The sequence below is a fragment of the Cyanistes caeruleus genome, chromosome 1, assembly GCF_971803275.1.
Source record: "Cyanistes caeruleus chromosome 1, bCyaCae1.hap1.1, whole genome shotgun sequence".
Taxonomy (NCBI): Eukaryota; Metazoa; Chordata; class Aves; order Passeriformes; family Paridae; genus Cyanistes; species Cyanistes caeruleus.
In genome coordinates this window covers 82,331,565-82,348,806 of record NC_141701.1, presented here as the reverse complement: position 1 = coordinate 82,348,806, position 17,242 = coordinate 82,331,565, and the positions used below count along the sequence as shown (strand labels likewise).

At 40.5% G+C, this 17,242-nt stretch overlaps 1 protein-coding gene and 1 long non-coding RNA gene across 3 annotated transcripts in view; one reads left to right on the top strand and one right to left on the bottom strand.

Moving 5' to 3' along the window:
• LOC111923875 (cadherin-6) overlaps positions 1–17,242 on the bottom strand; it is a 103,174-nt gene that overhangs the window by 75,001 nt on the left and 10,931 nt on the right. The window contains exon 2 of one of the 2 annotated variants that reach the window (XM_086898958.1): positions 1,661–1,731. The exons of the other annotated variant lie outside the window; for it this stretch is intronic. The gene's annotated coding sequence lies outside the window, so the exon portion shown is untranslated. The remainder of the gene's footprint in view (positions 1–1,660; positions 1,732–17,242) is intronic. 2 annotated transcript variants of the gene reach the window in all.
• LOC111923876 (uncharacterized) lies at positions 5,448–16,630 on the top strand. The gene is made up of 4 exons (XR_015289640.1): positions 5,448–8,933; positions 10,449–10,577; positions 14,544–14,659; positions 16,543–16,630. It is a non-coding gene; the product is annotated as an uncharacterized LOC111923876 (long non-coding RNA).

Genomic DNA, 17,242 nt, shown 5'->3' with positions numbered 1-17,242 from the left:
AATAGTGCATCACTGATCACACTATCCTGCAAATAATCAGCTTTGTAACAGAGGGTAATAAAAACACTGACTCTCTACCTTTTCAAAAATAAAAGGAAAAAAAAAATATGCTTTTGGTCCCATTGTCTCTATATGTCAGCTACAGGTCCCTACAAACAGGATGTTACTCAGAGAAGACACTACAATGGCTGCAATGCTGATATCATCAGAATCTCTTTACAGATTCAGGGGCTGGCCAGCAAACTTGAAATTGCATCCCACTGTGATTTTTTCCCTGTTCCTCTGAAAAAAATGGGGTACTGGTTCTTTCTCAAAGTGTGGTGTGTGGCAGTGATCCTGGAAATGGGTCTGTAAGGTAAGCTCTCCCATTCCTGCTTGGAATGCTCCAGCAGATTAAAAACAGTGGGATGGAGAAAGAGAGGTTGCTGAGCAGTTAATGGCACTAGAATAGAGAAATTGCATGTTGTGATGAACATTGCCAAAGTTTGTGACCTTGCCTAGTGCATGTGGTGCTGATTATACCAAAGGCTGAAGCAGATGTGAGGGAAAATTGTGTTTCATTTCCTCCTAGCTATCCCAGGCCCTCTCTGGTTAAGGGGAGGATTATGATGCTTTAGGAAAATAATGTATATATCTCCGTGTGGCTGTGATAATGATGGATGTTTTCTCCCAACCCAAGTAACTGTGATAGATACAGCTGGCTGCAACCTATGATGAACACTAAGGTTAATTGGAAACAAGGGCACAGCAGTCCCTAAGTAGCATTATTCTGTGCTATATTCACATGCTGTCATTAATTTTCCTATTTGTTTGACTTTACAAAACACATAGTAACAAAATCTGAAAAGAATAGAAATAAGAGCTCTATTGTACCACTTACAAAGGTAGAACTGAGGATGAGGAGGAGCTGAATTAACCAAGTGCTTGCTGACATTATGCTCTGTACAGCCTAACGCCTCCAGGTAACGGGAGAGCACACTGTGCAGTGGCATTTGCTACATCTGTGCACTTCTACCTGGTTTGTTAAAAGATTGATTATCATAACACTTCGGGGCCATGGCTATTTTATTATAGCAGAGTTCAACCTGAGTCAGAATTTGAACTCCTGAAGCACTGAAAAAAATATATGGAATGTAAGACTAGAGTTGTTGTGCAGTGTGAGAATGAGCACTTGGCAGATGGAGTCTGGTGTCTCTTCTCCGAAGGTGGCCAGCATCTGGTGGATGATCTGCATTTAGAGGAATGGTCAAAGATCCCAGCAATAGGCTGTTATGGAAATAATCTGCCTTCCACGTGGGGAGCCTCATCTGGTAGAGTTACAGACTTCTTTCAGCTCCAAAAATCTGAGGTATTATGGACTTCCCCAAAGTAGTTACAGGGACCCTGAGAATTCTCATTCCTAGTTTACTGTTTGTCCACACACACCTTTTTGGACACTAGCAAAGTTGGGTTTAGCAGGATTACGTGTAGCAGCAGTTCCTCCAGTACATACTCCTGTTAGATGAAAAAACCCCACATTTCCTATACCCTGAATTTATACATTTAGGGAATGGGGATACAAAGCTTAGAGAAGTGGAAGGTTCTGCAAAGCAGCTGTAAGACTATAACGCAGCAGGAATTATAACAGCAATGTGAATGAGAACAAATGAAACGCAGATACCTGACACGTGTTGCTTGTCTCTGATCCCACAGAGTTGCACAAACATGCAAGACAAGCCGAGCCCATACAACCTGAAACAATATGCACTTGTCAGAACGCTCCTAATAAAATCCTACTGCACTGCTCGCTCCCTGTCCAGCAAACAAAGCAGTAGAAGCCCTTTTGCTTTATTACAAAAGCCAACAAATCCATATCCATATGGAAATTATCCATATTCTTATAAAACTGATTTTTACAAGGTTTTATTTGAGTGAATGGTGACAGTATATGGGCATATAAAAATATATATAAGGAGTGCTTTCACTGTAAAGTAATTTAGATTACAGGGAAAATTAAGTCCCAGTGATCCACCTCAAGTGAGACCAATAACTTGTAATACCTCTGCAGGATTTCAGGGGGAAAAAAGTCATATCAGATGCAAACCCTATCGCCCAATTAACCCCATGAAAATGGGTATATTACGATGTTTGGCCATCAGAAATAAATACATACACCAAGAAAAACCACAAGTGTCTCTGCACTGCCTACAAGTAACTCTGTATGTGTTCTTTTTCACACTTGCACCCTTACAACATATTGCAAGCACATGAGGGAAAGAAGGAAATGGAAGCGGGGGCAGGATTCCTGCATGTTACAGATACAGCTAACAGGTTTTTTTTTTTAGTCTTTCCTTAAGACCTTCTGGTTGCTGTATTTCCTACAGCAGAAAATTTCAAGATCTTTCCCTTGTTATCACTAGTTCTAACAGCTATATGTGCCCTGATGAGACTATTTTCTTGGGCATATTTCTATTAGTGCTCTTAAACATGTCTTTCCATTTGCCTATTTTGGCTCCACTGCAACACAAAGCTGTAGGCATACTGCTAAATGAGGACATAAACTTTTCTAGACTTTTGCAAACAACTAGACTTCTGAAGAAGATAAATTGTTATTGCTTTTGCACTGCTCCTTTCTTGGGAAAAATGAGAAATGAAAAAAACACTGCCACTGTGTCAGTATTGCACAGAAGTTTATTGGGTGAGCAATAACATGTCATTGTCAATCGAACTAATAAGCAACAGAAAAGCTGGCAAGTAAAATTCAAGCTCCTGAAAATAATTTCTGAATCCAATTCACATTCACATATTTAATTATTCATTAAAAGAAACCAGAATGACTGAAAGAATCACAATCCTTCTCAGTGGGCCCTAAAAATTAATCAGATATTAACTAAGCCTGTGTTGTTTTTCTTTTAGTGGAAATGTAGCAAGAAAGTAAGAAAACTATAGTTACAGTTTGAGGGAATGCACTCCTAAGTCATTATTGACATCTCAAAGATTAGAACAATGTATTTCCTGTATTTCAGAAGGGAGTATCTTGACAAGGATGTACAACTTGGGCAGTATATCACCATGGTGAAAAAGATCTTGCTTTTGGCCAATATCAAACCAACCTATTTTATCATGCATTTTTCAGCTCTCCAGTACGACGTTACATGATTCAGCAGAAACCACACAGTACAAACTCCTACACGGTTGCGAAGCATTCTGGCTTCAAAATGAGTCCCACAAATCTTCTTGTCAATGCCTTGGACTTCTAGAAAGGATTACAAAGTTAGAACTGCACAAAAGCAGTATAGAAGAGCCTGACTCATGCCAAATTGTGGTCTAAGAGCGGCTTGGGGAGCAAAGTTAAGGTTAAAGGTGGTTTTATGACATCCTTATATCTACTAGTTCTCTGTCAGTTTCTGCCAGGTCATACCCTTGATCACTTCCTTTCCTTTACTGCAATGTTTCTGCCATTTTAAAACTGCTTCTGCAACTTGTACTTCAGGTCTCAGGTGGATTACAGGATGTAATGAAGGGTGATCCGTGCTGCGCACTCCCACAAACTAAACGTGTACTATGTGGAGACTTGCGCATAAGGAAGAGCTGGACTCGGTGTCCCAAATTATTCCTTCTAGTGCTATGGGAACATAGCACTAGAAAGTACGCTAGAAATTCAGCAATATTTAGTGTAGTCTGAAGGCTATTTTAAGTTGTGCCAGCTGCTAAACACAGCAGGGATTCAACAGGGTGATAAAGGACATTTTAGACCAAGTCCTGACTTACACTCTCTGCAGGGAGGTAATACAAAAATTGCTAGGAATGCTCTGCTCAGTCTGAGAATTCACCTATTTTGGGATAAGCATTCCAGGGCTGACTGAGGGCAGATTCATACTACATGAATGGTACAAATCTGCAGTAATGCAAACAAGGTCTGAATGTGGAAAGGGAGTAACAATAGAAGAATCATTTAAAGCCAAAGATTGATATTTCAGACCTAGCTGGCTGGAGGCTGGGCTTTTTTTTTGGTATTTGATCTTTCATTCATTAAACTGTTAACCCATTTTCAGTCCCTGTTAATGCAACTCAATTGCATCAGTGCTTTAACAAGCTGTTAAAGAAACTATCACATAGAAATGGGTAGACAAAATTGTGTCCATATTACTGCACTTTGACTCTGAACATGGGCATAATGTACTGAGCATGATATAGCGCTCCTTCAATACTCTCACTGGGGGTAGTAAAAAGTGAAGAAAGGTTGGGATGTTTGAGGGAGAATCTCTAAGCTCTGAGCTTTATGTGTGATTCAAAAGCCAAGATTTTGAAATGACGCTAGCCAGCTGTAAATTGAAGCTGCAAGAAGTAGTGTGTCGAAGTAAATGTATGCTGCCTTGTTACATGCATTTTAAAAATAACACTGAAAAACTCGATGAAGAGTTTGATGGTATCAGCTCTTGAGACTACTTGTGCATCTTAACTTTCTTTTTTTTCTGTTTGATATAAAAAAAAAAAAAAAAATTCATCTTCCATGGCCTGCACATTGCTAATGTAAGTGGTGAAGAAGGGCCAAATGTACCCTCTTCACTACTCAAGGTGTGCCAGGCTGACCCAACACATAGGCTCAGGAGCTCACTCAGGCACGGGCTGCAGTCAGATGCTGGAGGCACCTCTGCAGGGCTCAGACCAGGTCAGTTACAGGACCTTAGATGGAAAAGTCTTTGTCCCCACACTCAAACACAGAGAGGTCCACGCAGGTGACACTGAGCCACAAAGCACACTTTATTTACATGTCAGTGGAGAATAGTTTGAGTTTGTCCAGGAACAGGACTTAATACTGTGCTCTATCACTTGCAATTGCCGGTAGCAGCAGGGCAACATTCAGCCGGTGTCAAAAACCTTTTAAGCCGCTTCCTTGTTGCTGTCCTGTCCCACGGCTGAGTGCCACCCTCGTCCATGCTCAATGGAACGATGGGGTATTTTCAGCTCCCCACTACCTGCCCGTGTTGTGTTTGCTCCATCAGCTCTCCGTGCATGCAGGCTCCTCTTGTGTTAGGGGATGTGACCTTACAATTGCCATGGCACCCGACATCCCTGGATCACACCTACGGGCTGTGGTAGCAGGGCCCTCGCGGCTGGAGAAGAGGCACAGCCCGAGGGGATGTTCACATCTCCAAAGCGTGACTTCACTACGCTCTGGAGTAGTTCCCTTTCCTCACTGCTCTAGGAGAAAACCTCGCAAGACGAGGCACGGCGGAAAACAATGAAAAGAGAAGGTTTATTTTAATTAAATAATAATAATAATGATAAAAAAAAGCGGCGCTTCGGTGCGCTTTTAACAAGGCCCGCTGGCGTTTGATGATGGCAGGGCTGGAATTGCGACGGATGGTGCAGCATTCCCAGGCGGGAGGCGCGGGCCCGGCCCCACTCCCGGGCCCGGCCCCACTCCCGGGCCCGGCCCCACTCCCGGGCCCGGCCCCACTCCCGGGCCCGGCTCAGGCCGCGGCCGCCACGCGGGGGAGCTCCAGGCCTTACATCGGGCCTCGGCCTCGGGCTCGGCCCGCCGGCACTGGGGAAAAAAACAATTAAATCCGTGCTTTGATGGGCTACCGGCAAACCATGTGAGAGTAAAAGGGAAAGGATCGCCAGTGTAAAACAAACAAACAAACAAAAAAACCACAAACAAACAAGCAAAACCCCCCCATCTCCTTCACTGATACACATTTTGAACTACAAACAGCTAATCTTGACACCGTTTCCCAGTAAACTAACTGTGACAAAAAAGGTTTTTTTTAGCATTTTGAACAGCTCAGCTGGAAGCAGGGAAATTAGCATGAAGTGAAATATTTGTGGGAGCTTAATACAGGTAAAATCTTGGTTTTTTCCCTGACATAGGACACTGGGGCAAATTAAGCATTTCTAATTGCACAGTCTAAAACAGAATAGCACACAGCAAGAAATGGTGACCAAAACAGTGATGACCAAACTAGAAGAAAGAGAGACTTGCTGTGAACATGAGGTAAATAAATTTCTGATACAAAACCATAAAACTGCTAGAGCATGGAAAGGCAACGACTGGATGAAAGGATGAGAAGGGAAAATTATGCTCAGAACTGACATTGCTAAACACTGTTCTCTCCAAATCCTACCCATTAAATGTGAAGCTTTTGTTCATCTAGATGTGCATCATATTGCATTGCATAGCTCTGCTACACAAATGTGTAGTGGAGTGCATTCCTTTCTACTCATCTGCCAAACTCTGAACTTCCATCGTTTTTGTTGAGATTTCTGTATGAAAGAAAGTTAAATACACTACACAGTGAGAAACAATTATTTAGTTTTGTCTTTGACTCTAAAAGTGCCTAATCAGGGTGTCACTAGACTGTGATTATGTGCATTTTTATTGCTCTGTATTTCTAAATATTAGCTTTTTTTTAATAATATTTAAGTTTTGACACTTGAGACTAGAATGGGCAGTTTGTATGTCATTGTCTGGAATGGGGAAGAGTGTTAAAATTTCTCTGAAATGGATGAGGTAATGTTTACAGACTCATAACCAGGCTGTTGCTGGTGCTGTTATTTGCTCTTCAAGGTTGGGTTAACAGTGTAACTGCCATGGCGACTCTCTGGAAACCTGGAAATGCAGAACAGCACTAGCAACTAAAAAAGACTGAAACCTAGTGCTAGCTTACAGTTCTCCTCATAGCTAGGAGAAAATTTTGGAAGAAATCCTGCAATCCAAGAGGCTGTCTTTATTTTCACACTGATGATTTATGATGACAATTTTCTCACGCTTTGTAATGACACCTCAGGTAAACTGTCTTGCTCACAACACAGAACTTGGTCACAATAGGGGAAAAAAGTGCATTGCAGCCTCACATGCAGAACCTGACAAAGACCTTAAGGTACTCTGATACTTTTGGGTGCTAAAAAGGCAAGCTCAGAGTGGCTTTCCAAATGACAAATGTTTTCCTTCGAGCCTAGGATGAATATATACATCAGCAGCATTTTTCAACTGCTATTTTTTCACAGTTCAGCCAACTTTGAATTGTTTGTGTTGCAATAATATCTTAAAGAGACATAAAAAGGTATAGATTTAAGCTACATTGTCATCATGGTCTTCCTTGAGATCATTGCATGTAATGATTAAATCTTCCTTAAATCTCTGAATGATAAGCAACTGGCTATACATGCAAGGGCTTCAGACTATCTGTGTCTCTATCTATGTGTGCAACTATTTACAAGATTGGGCTTGCCTAGGCTAACTTGCAGGCACCAGAGTTAATTCTCATTCTAGCTTAAATTAATTTTTTTTTTTGAGCTCTTCCGGGACCTTCATAGCTTTGCCTTGCCAGCACAAAAAGCAGCAGCGACTTGAATTGCAACGCGGTTGGAGAAAAAATTCCCGAACTCCTGAGATGAGAGAGATTTGCATTGACCTCGCACCCGCAGCTCCCAGCGCCGGGGAGCTCGCAGTGACGCGTTCCTGCCCGGCTCCCAGCCCGGGATAAGGCGCTGCCTGCCCTCCCCAGCAGCCGTGCTCCTTCCTTGTCTGCAGCACCCGTAAGGGCCAGCCCATGGGGCTGCGCAGCCAAGAGCGCCCAGCCCTCCCCGGCGCTGCCAGCAGCCCCGCCGGACCAGCGCCCCATCCATCCTGCTGACGGGCTGGGGGGTCTCTGCCCGGCCCCTTGCACAGGTACCAGCCGGCGCCGGGATCTGCAGTACAGCGCTCAGCCCCTCCGCAAAGATGGTCTTATCACCTCGGCATCAAAATCAACACTACCGCTATCAAACATTGCCTGGGAGAGACATCTGCTATTTAAATGTATTCTAGCAGATGAAAGGAATGGAAACATAAAACCCAAACACTTCCCTTTTTTCCTAATGTAATCAGTATTTTTAAGCAGTTTATCTGCTTATTAATAGGAAGGTTTTAAAACATTTTGCTTGAGCTGACATTCTTTAATTATAATATTCACACTGCTGAATATGCAGGCACACCAGCAGAAGCTCTATTGTGAAGGAACACGCAGATTCAATCTGTTTCTTTCTCTGAATTTTTCTGACTTGGTCTTATTTTTCCATTCATCATTATATTTTTGTTTGCTTCTCACATTTCTTTTTAAATGTGTGGGTTTTTTCCTCTTACTCTGTTGTTCCACTTGAAAACACCAGGATTAGCATGCAGATGTTTTTTTTGATCAGAGATTTTTTTTTTAATCATTTCCATTTTCCACAGTCTATTTGGGTAGCTGGGGATTTTTTTGTTTGTTTGCTTTTGACCCTGTTTTGTTGGGTTTTTTTTTTCTTTTTAATGTATTACTCTTGTCTGAGTGTAAACACCTTCTGTTTGCTGTTGTTTACCTAAATCAGCATTTTAGAAAATTAACTTCTAGTTAAATAGATCATGAGCTATGCTAGCTCATGCAATAATCTAATAACCTCCATGTTTTTAGTGCTTTGATAACCATGATGGCTCAGGTCAAATAGATACTGGTTTAAGGAGGCTTTTTTTTTTTAAAAAAAAAAACAACCAAAAAACAACGAAACAAAAAACAAACCCCCAAAACAAAAAATATGTAAAAAGGATAAGGTTTCAGCATGTATGTTATTTGTTGAAAAATTGCGTTGTAATACCTTTAAAATGGCTTTTAGAATTCATGTAAGTTATAGGATTTACTGAACATAGATCAATGAGAAAATTATTCATACTCCTTGCCAATATGAAAGGACCAACTTCCTATTTTTTCTTTAATTAAAAGGAATAATGACCTCTTTAAATGAGATCCAGTTGGAATTTTGGCTAGGTTGTTATCTGCAGGCTATCATTCACAGGAGTTGAATTACACTTAATTTTTAGAAAGCTGAGAGGAGCAAAAGACATTCAGCATCTTAGCTCAGGGAAACAGCCATTGAATGCTGCTTTAAGAACGAGAAGCAGAAAGAATACAACCCAAGCTGTTACCACCCATGTAAGTTGCAACATCCACCTTCATTAAATCTGTATTATAAACACTGAAGAGGTTCAGGAATTCCTTGTCTCTTGCATTAGAAGGAGTGATCAATGGATTTTACAGGGCTGATATTTCAAGATCAATTTTTAATGTCAAGAAACTAAAGTTGGGGGTGGGTGCTCTTCCATAACCCTGGACATTTCCAGTAACCAAGATACCCACCACTGCTGTTTAGTGGCTGTATATTTTTTTAAGAACATCCATGCCTGAAGCATCCATGGATAGCAAAACTCATCTCCACACCATCCCTTACAAGGAAAAGCAAAATTGCCTGCAGTGATGTGTGCTGGACAAGCTCAGAAATGCCATGAACATGTTGTTTGGGAGCATGGCCAAAACAACAGAAACTCCTGTTCATTTCCAAAGTTAATTTAATGCCTAAAACTTTGTAGGGCCCCTCTTATCGAACATGACTTTGGTCCCTGAGGTGCCACGGAAATTGCATCACCATGTCCTGGAGCCCAAGGAGCAGCTCCAGGGCAGCTGCACAGAGCCTGGAGTTCAGTACTGAGAAAGTGCAACATGCACAATTTAGTTACCCCTTACAAAGTATCTGCCACCACCTCTCCCATGCAGTGGACTTAATTCCTGGAAAGGGTTACTGGCTAAAGTTAAAAAAAGATTATATTGAAATGTGAATTGTCCCTTGAAGGTTTTTTACAAGTAAGCAAAAAAAAAAAAAAAAAAGCCTTTTTTATTTTGTTTCTAGACACCTCATTAAAAATGGGAAATTTTTAAGTGTTTAAAAAAGCTATCTTTTTTCCCCACAGGATAAAGCATAAGGTTATCTATTACCTGAAGCTATAATCAGGTTAGCATAACAAATCTGTTTTTTCCCTGCAATCCTATTTCTTTTTGCCCAAGCAATCAATTTTTGGTGACATCACATACTTCAAGGAGAAAACACAGGATGACTCTGCTATAGCAGTACAGCAGAGCAGCAGAGAGATTTTTTTTTTTTTGTCTTGCTCTGCAATATGTAACTGAAAATGCTTTAGGGGTTAGTCAGCTTTCTTTAAAGCCGTGGCCATTAAAAAATGTTTTCCCAATCCTTTTTCTGTGTCCTATCAAAAACAGACAAAGGCAGAAGTTCCTGTAGCCCTGCAGCCCCTTTGCACCAACAAAGCTGAAGCAAAGGCAATGCAGGCAAGGTACAAATCTCTGCGGAGTAGGTGTTAGTAGGGAAATGTGGATGTGTGCCATCTCATGGAAGGGACCTGGGTGCATGAGGCTACAGAGGGATTATCCTAAAAATGCTGCCTTCTATCTTGTAATCTAGTGATTTCCTTTCCCAGCACAGCAGTTTATTTCAAGAAGAGCACAGTTTAGCATCTCTTTGAACACACCACTATTACTGAATGTATTGTAATTAGTTCCTGCTTATGAAGCTCTTGGACACAGAGGAACATGCAAGTGTTAAGTGTTACAGTCATTATCATTCACCTTTACTTAATACATTTCTGTTTTATTTAGCTACTTGTGACAAAGGAATCCAATGCCTTTCACCAGGCTGCACATGTGTGAACTAGTGAGACCACAGGAATGGAAAAGTGGAGTCCTGAAATATGCTTTGCTCCAGAAAGCTGAGAGATAAGTTTGCTGGTAATGTAGTAAACAACTAGTTAGCAAGGAAGCTATAAATGTTTGCAATTAAATTCACTGCATCGCCAACCCCAAGTCTCCAAATTAATCGTTAGCTGGATGGCTTAAGATTGGTCTTTTATATTTTTTTCCCTTCAGTATAGACTTCATGTTTTCAAGGCCTTCTTTACATGCAAGAGCTACACTTTCAACTTTTTTAGTAAAATCCATGTGTAATAACATCCTTACCTTAATAGGTCAGACTTTTAAGGAAATCAATGCTAAGAGTGGACAACAAGGAGTAACATACACAATACATCTTCAGAAAAATCAAACAGCACCAAAACCCTAAAATATAAAATATTAATTAATTCTAGTCACATAAGTTGACCATTTCCTTAAAATCTATGAGATGAAAACTCAACCTTGCAAACTCATAGAAGTCCACTGAAAATGTCACCGGGATCTCCAGCAGAGAGGAAGGACCAATAATTCAATTTAACTAAGAGTGATTGTAAGTCTTGTCATTTGGCCAGACAACCTAAATGACAAAAAACAGGATCATGTCATGTTATAAATTTCTTTGGGTTTGGCTTTGCTTTTTCCTTGGAAGAATACTGATGTGCTTGTTTGATTAACTGAAACTTAAGGTTGAGTTTTAGATCAGACTTGGATTTAAGCAGAAGAAAAAGATGTCTGTATGGGATGAATAGATACATGCATTCTAGTTGTATACACACCTATTTATTTGTGTGAGGGCAGGAATCAGTTCTATTTACAATTACATGCCATATAATTTATTTTTTTTTTACATGCCTGTGCTTCTGTTAGGGTGCATATCTAAAAAGCTTGTGCACTCAGACAGTCTTCAGACTCCAGTGTCCAGGTCTGCAAATACCTATTCCAATGAGTCATCAACAGCTTCATGAAATAATTTTCCATTGTAAACTTGCAAGTGATCTGCTCTGGGGTATAAAGCCCTTAAAAGGCAGTGATAAAATGTACTTTAGGGGGGAAAAAAAATTGAACTCAGCATGAGATCACTCATGAAAGGAAGGGCACTGACACTCAAACCTCGAGTTATCCAATTCCTTCTTTAAAAAGTGGTATCTTTAATGGGTGGTTGCAAAACTGTATCTTTTGTGCTCCTTTCCTGTTCCTCCTCCATAAGAGGAGATGTTCACAAGTCAAAGTTCTACAATTTAAAAACGTAGCCTGAATGCATCAGGTATATATTTATATACTGCAGATCTTTCACTGTGTGACTACAATGTGAGACGAGTGAATTCCACCCTGAGATTAGAGACTCCCCTGTAGTTCTCTGCAGATATGAGAAAATACAGGCCAAACACAGTTACTCTTTGAGTAACTCAGGGGCCCAAAAGCACAGGACATTTTCTCATGGTAAGTCAGCTACCTCAGAATGCACTTTTTTTTTCCCTTTTAAATCTTTTTATTGGTGCAGTGTTTCTGCAGTGTAGACACTATCAGCTTCAGAGGCTGAAGGTTTATTAGACCACAGAACAGATAATGGATAAACAGCAGCTGTAAGAGTTTGTTCAGCTCACCTCACCAAGGAGCCTAGATATCACTTGGCAGTGCTAAGTGCTCCATACAACTTCTGCTTCTAGTTCATGGGCCAGTGCCACTGAAGTTCTCAACAGATGATGCTATTAGTACAACCCACTACTATTTATCTTTTCTTTCTGTATGAAAGGGAATAAAATACTTGTTTTGCTTACACAGTCCTGTGAAGAGCCATTAGGTGGTACTAATGGTGCTTTTGACTGCTGGCATCTGCTCTAGATGGGGTTCGAGTAGGGGCCTTGAAGGTAGAGGGCTTTCAAACACCCATTTGATTGCCAATCCCCTGCGGAATAACAGCTACATTGGTATCAACATACTGAAATATGTGTGACACTAGCCAGCACGCCAGGTACTCTCAATTGCAGAGTAACACTTTATCAAAAGAGACAGGCATGTGAGGGTGAGCTGTGAAATAAAGATGCAGAATTTCTTGTGAGACCTTTTAAAACACTCCTACTGCTCTACCTTGTCCAGGTAGGATTGTACAAAAAACTTTTGGAGGGGATCTTATTCTGTCCAAAAGTATTGCTCCTCCAAAGTGATTTGTCAACCCACCATACTGTGGGGAAAAAAAAAATAATTCTAGGAGTCTCTCTTTTTCTTTTTGAAAATAGACAGAATTTTAGATGTAAAATACAATCATATTCTCTATAAATTCTTGTCCTTCTACATTTCTTGTGTTGACATTGTGTATTTTTTTTCCCAGTGCCAGTGGCCTGAATAGTAATGGTGTAGCACAAGCCAGACAGTCACACACTGTCCTGAGCAGGACTCTGGGTAAAATGCTCATTACTGTGTCTACGGGAACTGGTGCTATAATATTAATCTTTTAATTGTGTTTGGGGCTTTTTTTCCTCATAGAAGAAAAAAAGTCACTAGACAACCAAAATATCCTTTACAAGGTGAGATGGTTCCAGATCATTTTCCCTCTTTGCTTGTGGCTTTTAAAGAGATCATTTCTGCAAGGAGCTAGGATTCAGCATCCTATTTTTGGCACAGTGTCCACGCTTCTGACTTTGCATGGGAAGGGTTAGAGCTGAGAAAGCAAAGCTGAGTATTTATATCACATAGGTATGTGAGCTGTGCCTAGAGCCAAGCAGTACAGAAGACTTGCAGTGTATAGGTACACACCCCATTCTGCACAGTGGATAACCAGAAGGCTGCCTCCTGTAAATGTATTCCATCTTTTTGGCATCCTTTCAGGCAGGCAGAAACAATGCATAGCCCTAATGCTCCAAAGCATCCTCTGCTTTGCAGCCGCAGAAGCCTCCTCATTAGCTGGTAAAGGCAATGACAGTTCCTTAAAGTTACTAGAGTTAGACATGGATTTACTCCAAATTAAGGACTTGGCCGAGATTATTTTTTTTCTTTTTTTTTTTTTTAATGCATTAGCAGATGGCAAATATGCACTGAGGACAGAAAAACTACTGGTTTTTGAGGGCAATGGTTGCTTGCAATGCTAATTTGGGGCTTTATGTTTATGCAAGCTAACCTGAAGGGACACATTTCATAGCTGGGTTGAAGCCGCAGAAAGACTCAAGCAGCAAAGTGCAGAATACCAGCAACCCATTTAAAGCTGGGTGTGTGAATGCAGGGTTGGGTGTCTGCTCGTTCTGAAGATTCAGAAAATAAGGCAGGAGCAGATGTTAAGAGATCACAACTTTATATATTTCCCTCATTCAGTCATGTCAAGATGAGACCAGTTGTGAAACTTCCTAAGTGGGAAGGTAGTTGGCCTTACGTTTGGATTCAGGCTAGCTGACACTGCAAGCCTATTCACGTGTTCTCCCAGAAAGGATGTACACATGAGAACGTTTTAGAGCACTGGCGTGTGGTGGAAATCAGCGAGTAATGAGCCTCCAAAAGCAGATGTTGAGAGATGTTTACAGGTCCTGACAGACTGTTTTCACCTTGCAGTTCTTTTTATGGATACACCATATCCATATCTGCAAACTGTGATGACACAGACAACCTTTCCCTCCAAACTCTGTTAACCTTGCTGCAGAAAGCAACCTGGGATAACCACAAAATAGCTATTGACCAAGGTTGAACAGCTTATGTAGTTCTGACAGTGTAGTCACAGAATAGGAATAAAATGAAAATCAAAGCTCAAAGAAGGGGTTATTTTCCTGGCAACACTCCTATCTACGAATACAGGGGAAGGATGTGTCATTCTCAGAGCAAAATTTATCCTGAAGACAACTGAAGTTGGTATGGTCTCCTGTGATTCCCAGCAAATGTTTTGTACCTCACTTTTTATTTCTTACTTCTTTCTGTTATTTTCTTTAAAGAATTGTGATATTCCGTGTTATGCCTGATACCATGCTGTTCCTTCACATAAGACATTATTGTATGTTATGGTCACACCTGGGCTTTTTTCTATTTCTGATTTCATTTAAGGGAACCAGGAAGCCATTTTTGTGAGTGAAAAATCACACTGACCTCACCTGCAAATTCTGTGCACAGAAGACTTTAAAACCATTCCAGTGGCTACAGAATGAATCACAATACAGCAGGTATTCAGCTATCTTTTTTAATAAGTATGCTTTAATTGGACAAAAGCGTAGCTGACACGTTTAACTTACACATCTATTATAGGATAGAACTCACTTAACCACTCTCTTATAATATGATTTCCTGTGAAGTTAGCCATATTTTGGTCAAATAATCCTGCAGCTAAGACTGATTTCTCTGAACATACTTGCCAGCTGGGACTCTATTAGGTTAGAGCACTGCTTCCCACAATTAGGACCTGTGGACATTAATGTCATACAAATGAATGTGTTGCTGTAGAATAGTTTTGATAACTAATTCACTGTACAGATTAAGTATGAACTATCCACTTGCACTGTTGATTTCTGTGTCTCTGGCCACAGAAGTCCCATGATATTGCTCCTGCTCTCTGGATACATGGCCGAGGATTTTTTAGTAAGAGAGAGACAAGAAAGTGGGTAGAGCTGACTGCTCTAAATTCCTGGGCATGTCCACTGTTGATAATTTATTCATGCATTTTCTTCTGCTTCCTTGGTCTGTTTTTTCAGCACATATTTATCATTACAGTTCCTTGGAAGTCAATGGAATAATATTCATTTGTCCTCTTTTGACTGAGAATATGACTGGATAAAATTTTAGTCAGAGCTGAAGAATAAACTAGAAACCTTGAATGTTGTTAATCCAGCATCTAAAGGGCTTATTCTTCACAGGTACTGCTCCCTGATTCAGCACAATCTTTTGAGCATTTGTTTAAATCCCTCTGTCAATAATGACCCACAAGCACAGGCTGAAGACAAGTGTCACAAGAAAATATTCTGACTGCAGTTCTTGGAGTCTTTCTAACAGCAGATTATTGAAATGTGAATGCAGCCTTGAAACTTAAATTCAGTTTAGCACATCCTGAAAAGCCAAGAAAATGAGAAATCTTTCTCTGAATGTGGTAATGCTGGTTTTTCCTCTGGAGAACCAGCAGTTTTCAGATTATGGCTCTAGTATTTTTAAACTTAAAAACCATGCTATTGATTATAAGGAAAACCATGGACACACTGAGAGTTCAAATAAAGTAGTAAAGATCCTTAAATATCAACATTTCTTCAGAACCTATAGTATTTTACTGACTAGAGAAGCTCAGAAAAAATAATGTCTCCCTTGCTGTGACCCAGTAGAGCTCATAGCCCCTAGCTGACAATCTTTTCCTTTAGCTCTACACACTATGACCACCACATCCAGCCCTTAGTGAAATGAGTGTTAAATTCACTGAAGAGTATCAGAAATGGAAATACACAAGGGGAAAAAAAAAAAAGCCAAAAAAAAAAAGCCACATGACTTTCTTCAGCAGCTGAACTTGGGAAAGACAGTCAGTGGGGGAATTAGGACAGTTTGAAAAGAGGTAGCAGAACAGGCCATTGTTATTATTTTCTATTTGAACATTAAAACAAAAATAATGAAAAATATCTTAGCCAGAAGTAGAATAAATTCCACTATGTTCCATTAAGCTGCACGTCTTTGGCTTGATTCCTTGTACAGGAGAGTGAGCAAAGTTTGGCCAGCAGATTTTGGTATCTACTTCTCATGCTTTTCCCACCTGGTAGCATGCTGCTTCCTGGGCTGCCTCTGTAAGCGCAAAGAGCAACAGCTCCTGCTCTGTTACGTCCCAGAACACAGCAGCAGACTCGCCCTCTGCTCCTCTCCTAGCGGAGATGGGCCAGAAGCAACCTCGTAAGCAGGACTGGGAGGCTTGTAGAAAACTGAGACACTGAGACAGAATTGCTACTGGTTGCACAAAGTAAATGTCAAACAGGGAAATTCCCCACGGGGAAGGTATGTCAGGTATTAGTCCTGTACATCCGGATTTTATTCCCCAAAGTAATGTTAGCTGGACGACATTCAACTCCTGGTCTTGCAGGTCTCAGCCTGACTGCCAACTGCAGATTACCCTCTGTCCCAACTTCAGGGACAGTCAAGATCAACTGAGTCCAGAACGGGACAAAAAGCCATCACTTTTGCAGAATCCAGCCCATCACAGGATGCAAGAAGCAAGTTGTCCCTCTGACACATGTGAGGGGATAAAGTACCAACAGATCAGCACAACGAATTGGTGCCTTCAATATTCACATAAGCAACATTTGAGAGACAGCAATAATAATAATAAAAATAATAAATAATGAAAATATAAACCTGGGTATGATTTCTCTTAGATGCAAATCAAGATTTAAATATAAAAATGATAGGCTTCTGTTAATCCTTCTTAGGAAGTCATAAATTGTTAATCAGACCTTAGGCAGTGTTGTTTAATACCAACTTTAATAAAATAGCTGCCTGAAGCAGAAAGACAGTTGGGATCCTGACTCTAAAACTTTGGTAACCTCATCCACTTTTTTGTAGCCTGAGGCTCTTACACTACCATTGATACTAACTCCTTTGAAATATGCTCATTTTTTAGGTTGCTAAATTATTAAACACCTTATTAGTTGAAAGATTAGATGGAAAAAAGTCATCTCTGTATGACGGAAAATGGATTGGAAGAGGAAGGAAAAGTTGAGGGAATATTTACATAAAAGATGCAGCTCTGTTGTTGATATACAGAGGTAATCCATAATCCATAA